Source organism: Ovis aries, chromosome 2 (genome assembly GCF_016772045.2).
Source record: "Ovis aries strain OAR_USU_Benz2616 breed Rambouillet chromosome 2, ARS-UI_Ramb_v3.0, whole genome shotgun sequence".
In the NCBI taxonomy this organism is placed as follows: domain Eukaryota; kingdom Metazoa; phylum Chordata; class Mammalia; order Artiodactyla; family Bovidae; genus Ovis; species Ovis aries.
This window is the reverse complement of record NC_056055.1, coordinates 128,559,618-128,577,367: the sequence shown is the minus strand read 5'-3', so window position 1 is coordinate 128,577,367 and position 17,750 is coordinate 128,559,618. Positions and strand designations below refer to the sequence as shown.

The window sequence follows — 17,750 nt, the reverse complement described above, 5'->3', positions numbered from 1 at the left end:
TTATATATGTCAAAGATTAGCTTCAATGGGAAAAGAAGAGTAGGAAAAGCAAACAAAGGAATAAATATAGAAAAAAAATAAATAGGTTTAAAAATTAAAATTAGAAAGGGGGTGGGCGGAGGAAAACTCCACAGAACTGCAAAAACCCAGCATAGAGGCAGAGGTTTATAACAACAATAAGAAAAAAAAAAAAAATGTGAGTGAGAGAGGAAAAAAAAAGCTCCAAAGCTTAATTAGATTTCACAGTGCCAATAAAGTCAACAACTACAACAGAGAGGGATTAAAAAAAAAAAATCCAAAAGAATCTACAGAACAAGTCAAAAATAAGACTAATAAATGTTTTTCTTTTTTTAAACATCTTTCTGGTCATCCCCATGCACCAGCCCCCAAGCATGCTGCATCCTGCGTCAGACATAGACTGGAGATTCAATTCACATGATAGTATACATGTTAGAATGTCATTCAAATCAGAGTCTCCGTTATACAGATACAGCATCTTCCTAAATTCCATATATATGTACTTCACTCTGTATAATCGGCTCCAGTTTCATCCATCTCATCAGAACTGATTCAAATGAGTTCTTTTTAACTGCTGAGTAATACTCCACTGTGTACATGTACCACAGCTTTCTTATCCATTCATCTGCTGATGGACATCTAGGTTGTTTCCATGTCCTGGCTATTATAAACAGTGCTGCGATGAACATTGGGGTACATGTGTCTCTTTCAATCTTGAGTCATTGCTGTCAGCGTCCTTTCCCTTGCTGGGAGTCATACCCCACCTCACCTCCCTAGGATGCCCTCCAGCGCTGTGCTGACCTCTGGACCTGCTGTGGGGGAAGCTCAGATTCTAATCTGGTCCTACTCCTATGTGTTCTTGCCTCCAGTGTCCACAGCTATCAGAATTAGTGCGTTTTCTTTTGTGGGAGCTCGCAATGACATTTTATATATTCTATAGACACAGAGTCTGCCTCATTGATCATGTGGATTTAATCTACAGCTTTAATCTACAGCTGGTGGGAAGGTTTTGGGTCTTATTCCTTAGCCACACGGCCCCTGGGTTTCAATTGTGGTTTTACTTCCACCTCTACTTGTGGGTTATCCACTGGGGTTTGCCCCTGAGGCTGCCCTGGAGGACTTGGGTTTGTCCCTGTGAGGGTCAGGTGTGGAGGTGGTGCAGCTGCTTGGGTCACAGCACCAGGTACTCAGGGGAGTTGGCGGCTAGAGCAGCAGGAAATATAGTGCTTTAGAGGGTACGGCAACCAGTATTGGCCAATATGCTCCAGGATTCTCGCCTGGAGGACAGAGAAGCCTGGCAGGCCACAGTCTACAGGGTCAGGAAGAGCTGGACACAGCAAAGTGACTGCGCGCATAGATGCAAGGCTTCTTTTGCCTGTGGCAGCTCTGCCCCAATGAGAGTTGAGCATGAAGGTGGCACAGCTGCTTGGCTTGCAGGGACCCTGGTGGTACCAGGTGTGCAGGGACACGGACTGTCTATGCCACAGGAGTTACAGCCCTATCGGAGTCTTTTTTCAAGCCTCTTAATAGCTGGCAATCAGAAGGTCTTTTTGGCCCGTCTTTCTCTGTAGCTCCGCTCGTTCAGGCACTTAGAGGGCTGTCTTGCCTGGGGTCCTTGTCTGTTGTTCGGTGTGTCAGGCACATAGAGGGGCGCCCTGGCTCAGTGCATCAGGTGTTCGATGGGTCAGCCTCTCTATCGTTCAGCTGCCGATGCTGGCATGTAGGGGGAGAGAGGCTATGGTGATGGCTCCACCCCTTATGCGTGTGACTCAGCAGCATTGCCTTGCTACCATGGCTGCCTGGCTTTCCTCCTCTGGCATCTCCCACCACGATCTCCTCCCTCACATCCCCTCAATCTGTCTCTCCACAGTCAACAGCAGCTCTCACCCTGGGATTGCTCCACAATCCCTTAACTCCAGCTCCCAGCTGCTGTGCCTTCCAGGAGATCGGCGTTCCTTTCTGGGGTATGGCTGTGGCAAGGACTGTCTGATTCTCATCCCATTTAGACTGCCACAGATCAGCTGTTTTACTCTCAACCTTAAATATTTCTCCTCTGACTCAGACAAAATTGCCCTGATGTGGGGATCGGGCCCTTGCTTCAGTTCCCCAACGCCAAGGGCAGGACCAGCCCTACTAAGACTCCTGTTTTTTCCCCTAGTTCCTTTGTCCTACTAAGTTTTGCTTGGTTCTGTACATTCTTTTCCACTGGTCAGGTACTCCTGTCCACTTTCAGCTGGTGTTCTGCATGCACTTCTGTGTCTGAAGATATCTTCCTGATGTATCTGTGGAGAGAGATGTACTCCACATCCCCCTCCTCCTCTGCCATCTTGCCACCTCTGGTTTCTTATTAACAACAGGGAGTAGGAGAAAAGAAATAGTTCTTTCAGAAATATTTGTTTCCTTAGTTTTTGTTATCATTTATTGAAAGCTTTACTGTGAACTCCACTCATTGATAGATGGTTTATATACATTCTCATGGCAACCCACTCCAGTACTATTGCCTGGAAAATCCCATGGATGGAGGAGCCTGGTAGGCTACAGTCCATGGGGTCGCAAAGAGTTGGACACGACTGAGCGACTTCACTTTCACTAATCTTCAAAAGCAGGCATGACCGTTTCCCTCTTAAAGAAGGGAAACTGAAGTTAGGAAAGCCAGATAATTTGTCCAATTAATACAGCCAGTAGGTAACAAATTTGAAAGCTAAACCTGTAGTTGATTGTGCTGGAAAGAATATTCTAATAACTCTACATACTGCTCTATTCTCTTCCTAAATTAGTATCATATCATTATCCATTTAGTTTGACTGTCCAGTGCATTTATCTGGAAGCACTTACTGTTATTGCTTTTTATGAGTGAGGTACTTTTCTAGATGTTGAGTTTATACAGATGAATAAGACATAGTCTCTGCATACATTCTAATCCTTGAGGAACTCCTAGTTCAAAGGAAAGTAGACAAGTAAACTATTAAATTACAGTATAGCCAGTGCAGTACAAACAGTCCTACAGTAACCTAGAGGGTGAATATTTATGACACATCAGCCCATCAGTGTTTAAGGTTAAAGTAAATAAAATGTAAAGATATCAAAGTACTTTTTATTATTTTACACATAGAATGGAGAAAATGTTTTCTTTAATTTGAACTGAATAGAATATAAGAAACTACTAAGACCAGACCTGATAGGAAATATTGGAGCATCAGACTTGATCATACTCATTATCATTTATCTGGTCACATCTCATTCAGTACAGAAAAGTGACTAATGTAGACAAGTCAAACCGACTGGGGTGCATGGGACATAGGTAATGTGCTTTTCTCTTATTTTTATTCAAGGCAAAATATTTCTCTTGTAGGATCAGTTTGACTCTTTTTTTTTTAAACGAGATAAACAAAGGTATTAATTTCACTATCATTTTTCTGAGACTGAATATTACTATATTAAAAACAAAAAACAATTCCTGAAAATTTCCCACTAGCTTTACCCTTTACTGGAAATACGGCCAGGAGTAAATTTCAAATGATCCAACTTTACGTGATTTCTTAACTCTAGAGTAACCTAAGACTTTCAGAATCTGTTCCCGCCTTGAGTATTCAGAAAGGGCATGTCATTTTGGTTCCTTTTTACATCAGGAAAAGTAAAAAATACCTTAAGACATCAAAGATCACAGAAGTGCGTTATGACCATCGTATCATAATGAGTATTATGCCCTCATAGACTTTCTGCAGAAACAATCTGACTTTATAATAGACATATTTTACATCATAGAAGTAAATGATGTTTTGTCTGAGGAAGTTTTGGATTCAATGGTATTCCAACATAAATGGAGATTAATTCTGTGTGTGCGAGGCTGATGGGGATTAGATATTTTCAGAAGGACACCAGGTTTAAAAGTTAATTTAAAAACTGAACTTGGAATCCTGGCTTCAATGGAAAGGGATAGGAATGGTTGATAAATTAGACAAGAATACGCAACTCATATTTCTTGAACTATTAGAAAATTTTACCACAATTAAGTAGGCTAATTTCGTAATGTTATATAGCAACTGTGACAGTGCTCATGTTTCAGAAAATAAGAAGAATTGTGTATAATAAAATATATGTCTTGGGATTATTTTCTTTGTGGCATATTATTTTAGTTTAACATTTTTTTTGAGAACTAGAATTATATGACATTTTTATTTTAGGATGCAAAAACAAAAATGAGCAAACAAACAAACAAAAAACTTGAAATAGGCTTGTCAAATGATGTAAATTCATCCTTTCCATGGAAGCAGAAGGTAGATCAGCGCAGGTTATCCTCAGGGCCTCATAGATCCTGCCTCACTGCTGCTTGCACTCTGCTGGGTTTTGATCCTTCTTTGGGTCCTAGTCTGGATCATTTTCCTCATCTCCTCCTTCTTCCCCTTCCTCATCCGCTTCTTCACCTTCTTCATCATAATCATCATCATCGTGTTCAATAGCTTCTCCAGTAAAGTATAACACTGATCCTGGGATCATACGCTCACGTAAAAAGTGACCAATTTCAAAGTCTGCAGCGAGGATAGCTTCAGAATCATCATCCAGATCTCCACTCTCAGGAACTTCAGGAGGGGCAAAAAAATTAAAGAAAGAGTCATTGGAAACTGTTTCGGTCACAGTACGAACTGTCCCACGGCCCTTGTGTTTCTGCTTCTTCTTAATCGTTTTCAAAGTGACATTCTTCCCTTTTTTTCCAGTCTATCTGGCACCCTGTACAACCCATAATTTCTGGTCCATCAAAAGAAAAGGGATCAGAATCATCTGGTTCTGACCTCATCCTGTATGTCTTTGTCAACACTTCATTGGTGAAATATTCATTGGGTTCAAAGTGAAATTCTAAGACAAAACTCATAGGTTGACCAGCATCTGAGAACTCCACTTTAGTATCTTTCAAGTGCTTCAGAATAGGCTTATCTTTGTTGTCGATGTCTGCCATATTGTACAAATGCCAAGTATTTTGAAAAATGGCAAATTTCGTTTTCCAGCTCAGCTCTCCGGTGGTGAGCGTGGGGAGCCGAGCGGCCCGAGCTGCGCAGGCAGTGACTCAGGGCGGTGGGAGGAGCAGGAGCTAGTTTAACATTTAATTGACAAAACATGTCTGGAATCTTGCTTTTTTGGTAAGGTTCAATTCAGAGTTTAAAGATTGCAGAATGTCCTTTGTAACTGATACAGCCATACAAAGATCAGACATACTGCAATTATTGAGGTATTGATTGCCCTTAAAGGTCTCGCCAAAGGTTAGAAACAAACCAAAAGCTCAAGTTAGTTATTTCTTTTATTATTGGCTGGTGAGGAACTTGAAAAATGGGCCATTGTGAAATGAATAATCATAGTCATCTTGACAGATAATTTTACGTGTAAAAAATTAGATTTTTATAATTTCAGTTGAATAACTTGGTTCTGCAGATCTGTTTTTCCAAATCACAAGTAAATAACAAAATGTGTGGTTAGGATTTAACCTCATATCTCATATGTTTGCTTGGCATAAAGTGAAACTGACTGGCCCAGAGAGGAAACCACACTGTGAAACAAAAGGATGTTGAAAAGGTTAGAAAGCAAAATTAATTTACATCCTTGCCACTATTACGTTGTTGTTAAACAACATCACTTCATGCTATCAAAGCATGCGTTTTCAATATTTCAGTTTTTCAATAAGGCAACATCTCTCAGTGACCAGTTTAATGGTCCTGGAGATCCATGTTCCTCTGCTCTTCCCTCTTCTTACGCTACCTTATCTCCTGGATTGATCTTATACAATCAGGGCTTCAGTGATTGCCCTGGTCTTGTTCCTTTATCATATCCATGGCATCCTTCTTACTGAATATCCTCAGTTGGATGGCCCGTGCAAACCTCAAACACATCTCAAAGTACACTTAGCTTCTCGGTCTTCTCCTTCCTTTCAAGCTACAAATCTGTTTCTCCTTCTGTGCTCTGATTTCAGTAAATAGTACCACTAAGTACAAATGCTGTCACACATGAAACTTCATCATTATCCTGATTCCTTTTTCCTACATCTAATGAACCACCAAGGCCTGTCAATTCTACGACTTATATCTAAAGACTATCCACTTTTCTCCAGTCTCAGTACTATTACAGTAGTTCGGGCCCTCATTCAATTTCTTCTGGATTATTGCAACAGCTTTCTAATTATTGAAAATACCACTTATGCACAATTTTTTCAGGATGTCCTTATAACGAAGCAGGTATTATTATAATATTTATTATACTTGAGCAGAGTGTATCCTATGTCTTTGTTGTTGTTTAGTTGCTAAGTCATGGAAATGGCAACCCACTCGAGTGTTCTTGCCTGGAGAATCCCAGGGATGGCGGAGCCTGGTAGTCTGCCATCTATGGGGTCTCACAGAGTTGGGCACAACTGAAGTGACTTAGCAGCAGCAGCAGCATGTCTGATGCCTTTGCAATCTCATGGACAGTAGGCCCCCAGGCTCCTCTATCCATGGGATTTTTCAGGCTAGAATACTGGAGTGGGTTGCCATTCCTTCTCCAGGGCATCTTCTGACCCAGGGATCGAACCTACATCTCCTGCTTTGGCAGGCAAATTCTTTACCACTTAGCCACCAGGGAAGCCCGTCCTATACGCTGGTTATTAACAAAAGTTTGGCATTGGGCTTTAGTGTGAATGACTAATTTGGGCATAAAGATCTTATCCCTGCATATGACTAAAGCTGTGTATGTGTAATTTGTACTTATTACCCTTCAGTGATTCCCTCTTCTGAACTGTGAGGTCAGCTTATTGATGGTTCCCAAGATATGCCATTTGAGAGATTTGATTTTAACTTCAGTTCTCACCCAATACTAGATTGCTTTGATAGCTGGAGAATTATTTCAGCTTATGCTAGGAATACCAGACCAAGAGGGAAATAGGTAGGAAACACATCGTGTGAGCATGTTTTAAGGAATAATGGGTCTATTCAAGCTGAGGGTCATAATAATTTTCAAAAACTACTTCTTATTGGAGAAGATAGGAAAATAACACTATAATTTTTTAGAGTAGAGTAAAATCCCTGCATTAGAAAACATTTTCTTAATGTAATTGTTAATTTCCAATAGTTAAAAAGAGATGTTCAGTATCATGCACCTGTATCTCAAATAATGGGATCAGAACTTAAGCACGTCCGTGTTGTCCAGTACCTCCTGTTGTGAGCGGCATGTGTGGCCTCTCAGCTCATCCCATCTGAGTTACTTTTCTTACATGTAATGTATGATAAACACCCTGGGGAGATCGAAGATGAACCAAACATGGCTCCTACTCTGGAGGAAACTAAAAATTGATTTCAAATAAGAATAAGTTAGCAGTATGTGCCCCCTAATGCAAAGGAAATCAGACCTCTGGGTTGGTTGATTTCATTCAGTACCAACGTGAGAACACAGTTCTTCAGTGCTTTTCACTTCTGTAAATATTACCATAAGCCATAGATAGGAAAAACTATTGCTTTTGAAGCATATAGCTTTATAAATTATAAACATCTTATGTTGGTTTGGTCTGTTTGATCAACTGTGTAATAAGTTCAGTGAATAAATCATGAATAATCATTTAAGCTGGTTAATTGGTAATAGTTTTGAGTAATCATTGACTTTATATTCATAATAAATTCAGTGAATAAAGCATGAGTAATCATTTAAGCTGGTTAGTTGATAATAGTTTTAAGTAAAATAATCATTGACTTTATATTCATAATAAATTCAGTGAATAATTCGTGAATAATCACTTAAGCTGGATAGTTGGTAATAGTTTTGAGTGAAATAATCATTGACTTTATATTCTTTTTGTTCAATTGGCTGTTAGATTGTGGCTATATATTTTTCTCTTTCTTGGCATAGTCTAAATGCAAATATAATATTAAAAAACACATGAAATATTACCCATGATGGTTTACATATGTATATATATATTCCACTATCCAGCAGCATAGGTCCATCAACAGAAACATAATGCTCATTCACAGAGGAGAAATAGTGGATCCACTTGTCAGCTCTTCACTACTCCTAATCACAAACAGGAGTGAAGAATTTTGAAATTTACATGTGCGAGACATGCTATAAATTCTAGTGTAAATTATGAGAGTGCCTATGTCCTGTGTTTAATTATAAATCATACTCTTATGATACTCTTAATGAATAAGAGAGCTACTATTGTTTCTGTCTAGTTGGTGAATCACGTCTGACTCTTTCGTGACCCTGAGGATTACAGTCAGTGAGGGTCCTCTGTTGATGGGATTTCCCAGGCAAGAATACTGGAGTGGGTTGCCATTTCCTTCTCTAGTGGATCCTCCCAACCAAGGGATTGAACCCATGTTTTATGCATTGGCAAGCGGATTCTTTACCACTGAGCTTTGTCATAAAAACAAAATGTAAAAAAAAAAAAATGAAGATGACAAACATCATTCTTTCAAGTTATGACTGGATCAAAATTTTGTTTCTGTGTATAGAAGTTGAATAGTCAATGACTGTACTTTGCACAGCCAGCTTTCTGAGATCTGATTTTTTTTTACTACTTAACGATAATGCAGTATAGATGGCATGTTGATAAGAGCCAATTATAACTTTAACTGATACACTGTAGGATAAAAATGTTATGAACTATACAAAAGCATTTATATAGTGTACACATATATTCACAGTAAATACTTCTTTAATCTGATCTTGAAATTGATCACATTTAAAAGCAGAACCCTGTACATCAACATATTAAGTAAAATAAACAGTGTATTGAATGTGATTTTTATATTTAAATATTAAAATATATACTATTTATATACATGTAAATATTTAATTAATGCTTTATTAATATAGTGACATAGTATTTCAATCATTAAAAAACTTTCTGACTTCTTACCTAGTTGGACTTGAGATTTTGATCTAAATCTTATATTGTTTTTCTGAATATCTTGGTGAAGGGGGGTAGACTATTTTTATTTAAGAAACTCTATCAAAGAGCCTCCTGAACCCACCAGCGTTCCAGCTGCTCTGCAGATACTAATTCAGTTAACCCTCCTGACAATGCTGGGAACAGCAGCAGAAACTACTATAGTGCCCAGCTTGCAGATAAGAAATTTAAGTAACTTACTATAGGCCAGACAGCTAATTGGCAGAATCAGAATTTAAAATTACTTCAGAGTCCTTGTGATTTTGCTTATATGTGGAATCCAAAAGAAAAAAAAAAAAAGAAGGGTACAAATGAACTTAGTCATAAAACAGAAGAGAGTCACAGATGTAGAAAATAAACTTATGGTTTCCAGGGAATAAAAGGGGGAGGAGTAAATTGTGAGGTCGGGACTAATATATAGACACTACTATTTATGAAATAGATAACTAATAAGAACCTAGTACGTTCTGTTCACTACTCTGTAATGGCCTATATGGGAAAAGAATCTTTAAAAAGTAGTGGAAGTATACCTGAAACTAACACAACATTATAAATCAACTGTACTATAGTAAAAATTAAAACAACAACAACAAAATTACTCCAGAGTCCACCTGTCAGTTTGAGAAGGATGACAGTTGTATCTGAGCATTATGTGCTCAGATATTGATTTGACACCAAGGGCACAGACAATACTACCCAACCCTTGGTAGCTTGGTGGCAAGACATCCAGATACCTGGAGTCTCAGCTTGCTGTTGCCACCCTGTATGTTATCCAAGAGTTAGAGCCACATCTTACCTGCCTTCCTCTGCAGAGTACCCTGGCAGCAGGCAGTAAAGGGAAAGCTGGCATCTGTCATAGCCCTTCTCTTTAGGTGACACAAAAATGACCTCTTGTTATCTTTTACTGGCTCCACAGCTGCTCTAGTATTCGGTTAGCCATGGTTACGAACTGGGTTTTGTGGTAAGTTTGACTTTTGTAATTCTTTGAAGCCTTTGCTAGAACTAGAGATTTGAGTCTCTATATCATTTCCCTTGTTGGTGATATAAATTTATGAGTTTATCTAGCTATAGATCTTTACAAATTGCAGCTTAAGCTTGCTCCTTTGACAAGACATTGAGGACTGCTCTTTATTACTACAGGTTGTTTTTCACTGCCTTCTAGAATTTAATTAAAAGTTTAAAAAGTCTCTTTTCTGTTTGGGTAGTGATGATGAGTTTTAGATTCTTTTTCATGAGCTTGGGGAGGACGTTAGATTTTTCTGACCATAAATGCAGGTTCATTATACTAGAAAAGAAAATAAGGTTTTAAGTGACAACTATACTTAATATGCAACTTTTTCCCATTTTACCACTGAACCTTGAATAATAAACCTTAAGTAGTTGTTTGGATTTAAATTATTCCTATGTCTTAAATTATAGTTCAAACACAGTAAAATCATCATATGTGTTATTTCAGAAAGTAAAAAGCCCTAAAAATTGCCTCAGGAATTTTATTTCCTTATATTATAATTTAAACTTGGTAGTTTTCCTCAATAATAATAATAATAATAAAGTTGTTCAAAGGTAAATACAGCTTGTAAACTTAGTATTGTTTTTCCACATGAGGGAAAAGGGCTAAAATTTACTGTGTGTTCACAGTACGGCAGACGCTTGACCTCACTTAAACCCCACACCAAAGGTATGAAGTGGGTATCTTTCTCCCCATTTTTATTGAAAAAATGAATCTCAGAGATATTAGATGAGTAGTCTAAGGCCACAGTGGGTCTTCCATGGAATACAAACTGGAGTCATCATGACCTCAGAAATTGTTATTTGCTCATTACAATTTACTTTGAATTTGGGAATTTTAAAAATATTGGAATTTTCACCTTTAAATTAATCATCAGTATCAACAGTCCACCTTAAAGAAGGAGTGCATTTCTAGAAAAAGTGTGAGCTATTTACCGCTATCATTGGAGGCAGAAATCATGCTGAATATGAAGTATGATTTGCCTTGGTAAATTCCCTGATTTAAACTGACAGGTGCTAGTGGACTTAGTTAAATACCTTTTTGGAAACAAAAGGTTCCTTGTGGACCCAATGCACGAAGTATAGTTGTGTGCTCCTGAATCCTCTTACCGATTGCTCAGAGGGATTACAGGGGAATCAGCAGGTAAGAAGCATAAAAGGTGACTGCGAACAGTGTCCTTTACCGTCAGTCCAGGGCAGAGGCTCAGAGTAACTGTCAATAGAAGAGAAGCTGTTGTACAAGAGAATTGCTTAAAACATGTCCGTTGCTCTCCCTGCAGAGTGAAGGCACTGTTTGTGGTTTGGAGAGCATGGTGACAGTTTGAAGCTGTTTCACCAATTTAGTGTGTGTATATATATATATATATATACGTCTGCAGTGCGGTGTGCTTTCTTATCTTGAGGAGCATGTGTTAAAACAGTTGATGTATGTTGACAAAATGGGGTCTGTAAGGAAAGATCAAGTCTTGATATTTCCTCACTTCATAGTTAAGTGTTCAGTTGGTAGTGTGAGTGTAGATAAAGGAGAGCATTAGTGCCCGTTGGAGATGTAAAGCTATCAGTTAAAAGATGATCAATTATGGATAAGACTATTTCTGTTTTTTTCTATCTCTTGACAGCTGTGAGCAAGGCTATTCTAAAGTTCCATTACAGTATAGCAAGTTTATTACTTCCCTGGACAAATAAAATACAAATATAATTTCACCCTTAAAAGAGATTATTAAGCTAATGTTGCAAAAACTTGCTAATCTTATTAATTTAACAATTCATAGTATTGAATAGGGAAACTCAAGATAACATGATTTTAGATCCGAACGATGTGTTGCAAATCATATATTAAGGCCCCCCCCCAAAAGTAAGTATACATAAATATAATTCTTGCTGAGAGTTCTCATTTCTCAGTTGTATCTCCATTTCTCTGTGTGAAGTGGACATATTTATCTCTGATAGTTTTAGGTTTGTCTTTCAAGGATCTTGAGTACTTCAGACAAAGTGACCATACTGTTTGTTATACCAGTTACACATACACACACACACACAAGCACTAACCAGGAACTTCTTGCATATTTGGGAAGGTAAGAATACTTGTTTTTCCTGTGACTTAGAAATCAACATCTTCTGCCTTTGACCACAAAAGTAGGAAAAGTCTTGTTTACCATGGGTGTTCACTATTGAGCCTGATGAACAAACCATCAGTGGGGCTTCTGGATAGTTTGTTTCCATAAGCAAGCCACCTTTTGAAAGTGTTGTCCTAAATGCCGAGTTCATAGAGTCCAAGAAGAAGCTACCCTGTGTTGGTGTTTTTCTTTCTGGCTTACTTCACTCTGTATAGTAGGCTCCAGTTTCATCCACTTCATTATTAAAATAAATAAATTTATATTTAAAAAAAGAAGAAGCTAACCTGAATTTTCTTTGCCAGTGTCAAAATTTTAGTATTTTCTGAGCAGGATTAATTAGACCTGGAAGATTATATCTAGTCCCTTACAGAAAATTCAGTCAAAATGTTTCTGCTTGTTTAATACATAGTTTGTAAACAGATGTGAGAGTTTTCATATTATTTGTCCTTTTCCCTTTCACTGTTGATTTAATTATCAGTTCTGCCTAAATATCAGACTTCAAAAACTGTTCTTAATTTGTGCTTAAATATGGTGCGAAGCTTGATACTGAAATTATTCAGTAAATACTGAGTTTTGAAAAGTATTTACAACTAACCAAGGAAGGAACACCTAATTCCTAACTCCTAAATTGGGTGTTTCTAATAAAGAGTTGTTTTTTATTGCAAAAAGTTGCTTTGTGATCTCACATACTTGGAGACTGAGATGTGGAGAATTTACCAAGGCACAAAGATGGACAAAAGAGAGTCGATGGGCAGACAGTGACTGATCAAGGCAGATAAACGAGGAAAGGAAAAGAACATCGACATTTTGAAAACTTTCTGTAATGTCTTTAACTTAAGATAATATTTAAGAGAATGTTGTTCACAGCTGCAAAAGAGATTCAGAAATGAAACATAGAAAAGGTATTGAAAAATGGGAAAGGTGCGGAAATGGGAGGGAGAAAAATGATACACAGACGGTGAAAGAAAATGTCTAGAAGAACACAGGTATTTATAAAATAGCTGTGAGTCCTCTGCTCTTCAGTCTTGAGGATCCTCTGGTTTCATAGTCTCTGCTTCTTTACACAGGATGTACATTTATAGATTGTTTACTTAGTAACTGAAACCTTTGCTTTTTTTCTCTTAAAAAAAAAATCATGTGATGTTAGAGGGAGAAGTTTGTTCCCAATCACTTAGTAACCTCATCTGTGGGCAGTTGTAAAATTTGTTTTAAAATTTTGATATAAAATTTATATTAAAATATTGTTTAATAATAAAAGTGATAAACTGTTAAAATGATCAGGCTATTTCTATTGGTTTCTGAACTTCTTAGAACTTTTTTTCTGCAAAATATTATAGTGATGTCAGTGGCATTGCCTGAGAATCAATTTAAGTGCCAGTAATGGCAGTTTTGCACCAACTCAGTGGACAAAAATTTGAGCAAACTCCAGGACAGTGGAGGACAGAGGAGCCTGGCGTGCTACAGTCCATGGGACATGACATAGCAACTGAACAACAACAACAAATGGCCGTTTTTACTATACAATTATTTTAGAATTTTTCTATTAAGTCAGTAAACACACATAACCCAATAGCTCTTAGGAAACTGTAGCTATGTTCCTTGAATTTAAGAGACATCATCTTAAAAACTCTCTTTAGAAAACTGTCTCTTTGCTGAAGACATAGTGGTAGGCTCTGAGCCCAGGCTGTCTGGGCTAGAGACCCAGCTTGACCTCTTACTGTCTGGGTAGCTTGGAACAGTCATTTCTCCTCTCAGAAGGTACAGGTGCTGTCTCATGGGGCTGAGCTATTGGATAATTAAGTGCAAATAATTCAGAAGAATGTCTGGCATATAAGAAGTATCTAATAAATTTAAGGTATCAGGATGCGTTGTTCAATAGAAAAGAAAAAAAAGCTACTGCAACATATTAAAACAGAAAGCCACAAAAGAAATAAATATGTTTGACAGTCACTCAAGGTGACTATTAGTCTTTAAAAAAATCTATCTAAGTATCTTCCACATAGTTAGCAGTTTAATAAATATGTACTGAAAAGATGAGTGGTTAAGACAATAAAATATGAAACCACAGGTACTCATCAGAAGTATTTATTGAGATCTCACACACACTTATAACTATATTGGGTCTGCTTTAGTAAGTGGGAAAATATGATATAACTTATATCTTCAAGGTTGTTTCAGCTGGTTGCAGAGAGATTACACGTATGTATGACAGACCTAAGATAAGCCTTTGCAAGTAGTAGGCACTCAGTAAGTACTCAAGAACTCAATCAATGAATGAATGGGAAAATAGGAAATAATTCTAAATGATAACAGAAATGGAAGGAATTATAACGTAGGTAGTCTGGCAATCATAAGACCCAAATGAGTTGATGTAGTTCTGAAAGTAGGACTCAGGCAGGTATTTAAAGAAAGTGTATTTTAAGCTTGTCATTTTCAAGCCTGGGGCTTCCCTGGTGGCCTCAGATGGTAAAAAATCTGCCTGCAATGCAGGGGATCTAGGTTCAATGGGAGGATCTCCTGGAGGTATATACTCTAGTATTCTTGCCTGGAGAATCCCAAGGACAGAGAAGCCTAGTCGGCTACAGTCCATGGAGTCACAAAGAGTTGGACACAACTGAGTGACTAACACTTCCATTTTTCACTTTTTTAACCTTAGTTGCACACTGAAATAGTGAATATCCATAGCCACCCCAAGAAAATCTTATTTGATTTATGTGAAACCCAGACATTTATATGGTTTAAAAGCTATGGAGGCATCTGATATGAAGGCATCTTATATCAATATACAATTAGCAAATATTTTTCAAAAAAAAAAGCTACTGAGATGATTCTAATATTCAGTCAAGGTGGAATTCACTGGTATAAATGATCAAAAACACAGAAAATATCATTTGGGCAGGCCTGGTGTGGAGAGAGATGGTAGTGTGGGGGCATTTGTGTGTAGGACTGTGAAAAGATGTGCAGTGATGCAGACAGGAGTTACACTGAGGCTAGACTAGCTTAGTTTTAAGGGCATAGCATCTTCCATTGGGATGGATGAGATAGAAGTGACAGATATGTGACTTTCCCATATGCGAGGACTTTGACTTCAGACCCAGCTTAAATCCCCTGTGCAGGTTTCATACACCCTGTATGCCTTATATTTCTCATCTATAAAATGAATGTTACTCTCTAATAAGGACCATGAAGATGGAAAGGATGTAGTGAAAGGAAGAACCGAATTAAGTAAATAAAGTTACTGGAAAAATGGTGTGTCATGGCCAGGCAGGAAAATGGAAGGGGCCAAAAGGGAACAAAAATAAGTCACATACTTCTTGAGTTTGTAAGGCTTCATAGCTAGAGAAATTTTTCATTCAAAAACTCTCCAAATAAAATATATGGTGGATCAGAAAATCTCTGTTTTATGGAACAGACTAAATTCCCTCCTCATAGCTGCTCACTATAAATTCCCCCTCAAAACTGGTTATACCAACTCAGAAATGAAACTAGAGCTGTGCACAGCAGGTTGGGCAAAATAAGAAATAAGCCTTTTGAAAGTTTACTTACTGTTTCAAATGTTCACATTAGAAGCAGAAGTATTTAAGTCCCGTGAGAAAACGCTAAATGAAAATAGGAAGTATTGAAAATGAAAGCCACATACGTTTTGTAAGAGTTTGACCTTCCATATTCTTTCAGTAGATTTTTTTCTACATAAAGTAATTGAAATTGTTAGACCTTCTGATGAATAATATCTATGTGGAGGTACATATTAATACCTTTATTTCTAAATTAAAGAAATATGATTGCCTAGAAACATATTGAATGGCCATCATTTTGGTTTAAAAAGAACAAAATGTATTAAATGAGGCAGAGTGATCTAGAGAAGAGCTGACCTGTATTTAAATTCTCTTTTTAATCTGAAGCTGTTGTGTTAGTTTTGTGCATGGACTTTTGAAATGTCTTCTGGATATCATTGGCCTAAATATTCCTGTTATCTCCAAGTATTATTATTCATGCTTGCTTACTTTGTTGCCATACAGACTGAGAGATGGATATGGTATCCCACTGTACATAGAAGAAGGCGAGTTTCAAAGAGGGGCTTCTCAAGAAAATGTGCCTCAGTAAGCAATCACAATGACCAGGCTACAATACAACTTCTTGAGTTTCTGTGGTGATATCTCATTCTATACTATCATATTCATTCCAGTGGTTACTGACCTTTTAAAATCCCAAACTCTAGTCAGCCTGATATAACACAAATGAAAGCAAGTGTCTTCACTCTTTTGAATTACGTATTACTTGGACTCTGACTAATGTTAGTTTTTAAATGAAGCAATGTTTCATATTTTCAGTATGATTTTCAGCAGGCTTTGATTTTAGGTAGACCCAGCTTAAAATCCTAGAAGAATTTTCATAATCTCTATATGCCTCAGACTTCCTATTTGTAAACTAGATAATAATTTGTACTTTATATGTGTAAGAATCTTATGTCCATCAGCAGATGAATGGATAAGAAAGCTATGGTACATATACACAATGGAGTGTTACTCAGCCATTAAAAAGAATACATTTGAATCAGTTCTAATGAGGTGGATGAAACTGGAGCCTATTATACAGAGTGAAGTAAGCCAGAAAGAAGAACACCAATACAGTATACTAACACATATATATGGAATATAGAAAGATGGTAACGCTAACCCTGTATGCGAGACAGCAAAAGAGACATAGATGTATAGAATAGTCTTTTGGACTCTGGGAGAGGGCAAGGGGTGGATGATTTGGGAGAATGGCATTGAAACATGTATAATATCATATATGAAACGAATCGCCAGTCCAGCTTCAATGCATGATACCGGATGCTTGGGGCTTGGGCACTGGGATGACCCAGAGGGATGGTACGGGGAGGAAGGTGGGAGGGGGGTTCAGGATGGGGAACACGTATATACCCGTGGTGGATTCATGTTGATGTATGGAAAAACCAATACAATATTGTAAAGTAATTAAGCTCCAATTAAAATAAATAAATTTATATATATATATATATATATACTTAAAGATGAAGGAATCTGAAACTTCTTAGAAGGTACATTGTCCTTTCACAAGATAAATATATACTTAATGTTATTGGATGAAGACAAGGGTCTGTACTTTAAGGGTCAGAGGAAAAAAAAAGAATCTTATCAAGTAAGAATGCATGTAATATTCTTAACACACAATAGGCTTAATACAGGCTGTTTACATAATTCTGAAGATGAAATAACTGTTTCATAAAGGTATAAGTAGGTTTCATTAATTTATTATTTATTATAAAAATTGTACTTTTTAAAGAAACCATGATCTCTGTTAAAATTAAAGATATTCTGAAAAAGAATTCAGGTTAAAATATGTAAAATGTTTTAAAAATACATAAATATGAAAGGTATGATAAAGCTAGGTGAAAGTGAAAGTCGCTCAGCTGTATCTGACTCTTTGTGACCCCATGGACTGTAGCCTACAAGGCTCCTCTGTCCATGGAATTTTTCAGGCAAGAGTACTGGAGTGGGTTGCCATTTCCTTCTCTAGGGGATCTTCCCAGCCCAGGGATCGAACCTGGGTCTCCCGCATTGTAGGCAGATGCTTTACTATCTGAGCCACCAAATCATGCATAAAAATAAATGTACAGGAATAGCAAAGAGAACACTAAAAAGAAGGCTATGTGGACAGCCATATGCAAAAGAATAAAA

At 37.4% G+C, this 17,750-nt stretch overlaps 1 long non-coding RNA gene and 1 pseudogene across 1 annotated transcript in view; one reads left to right on the top strand and one right to left on the bottom strand.

The window, feature by feature from the left end:
- Positions 1 to 2,410: 2,410 nt before the first annotated feature.
- On the bottom strand, positions 2,411 to 9,869 carry LOC121818691 (nucleosome assembly protein 1-like 1; annotated as a pseudogene).
- Positions 9,769 to 17,750, top strand: part of LOC132659308 (uncharacterized) — a 25,796-nt gene continuing 17,814 nt past the window's right edge. Inside the window, exon 1 of the long non-coding RNA XR_009599586.1 lies at positions 9,769 to 9,884. This is a non-coding gene — a long non-coding RNA (uncharacterized LOC132659308). The remainder of the gene's footprint in view (positions 9,885 to 17,750) is intronic.